Source organism: Mus caroli, chromosome 11, assembly GCF_900094665.2.
Source record: "Mus caroli chromosome 11, CAROLI_EIJ_v1.1, whole genome shotgun sequence".
Classification (NCBI taxonomy): domain Eukaryota; kingdom Metazoa; phylum Chordata; class Mammalia; order Rodentia; family Muridae; genus Mus; species Mus caroli.
The window spans coordinates 93,526,020-93,526,865 of NC_034580.1; positions in this window are offsets into that span (position 1 = coordinate 93,526,020).

Below are 846 nucleotides of genomic sequence, written 5' to 3' on the forward strand. Positions count from 1 at the left end.
GCGGGAACGAGGAAGACTGAGGATGGACAGCCTCGAGGCACTCCGCAAGAAGGGCTCCCTGCTCGGACACCCTCAAGGCCGGGCTTTGACTTTGCCTCCACATGAAGTACTAAAATGGCAGCAACGCCGCCGCTTCGGGAGGGGAAGAGGGGCCGGCATGAGAAGAGGCTGGAACATACCATCCCCACCCCGGGGGACAGAGGAGTAACGCGGCAAAGGGGAAAGGAAGTCCTGCCTAGAAAACCAGGGACCGCCCCCTCGCTCCACCCAAGCGTGGATCTTCCCACTCCCCTGGGCCGACGGCTCGCTCCACCCGCGAGGTACGCCCCCTTTCCCGGGGGCCAATCAGAGGAGCAGGCCGGGAATCCCAGGTTTTATGAATGGGCCGCGCGCCCACCCACCTGCCGCCTAGCCTCCTCTATCCCGATGGTCAAGTTTAGACGCCGCTAGCATCTGTGGACGCGTAATGTAATAATCCTTTCATTCTTGCTCCAAGAAATCTGGAGTAAACTGCCCATGGTTTATTACGTAATTCCACTTGGTCGAAGGGTCTCTGTATCCGACACAAATCACAGGTCAACACTTGGGATATCAAAACTCAGTACCAGGCACGTGGTAGATCGCTCTACACAGTTACAAAAATAAATGTAGCCTTTATTACCAAGTAATAAAATAAAAGCCATAATTAACTATAACATAGGGCAGAAGGATGAAATGATTAAATGAATAATGTTATACTGTCTGGGGAGAAACTGAGTTTTAAGAATTATAGTGCCAGCCGGGCGTGGTGGCGCACACCTTTGATCCCAGCACTCGGGAGGCTGAGGCAGGCAGATTTCTGAGTTC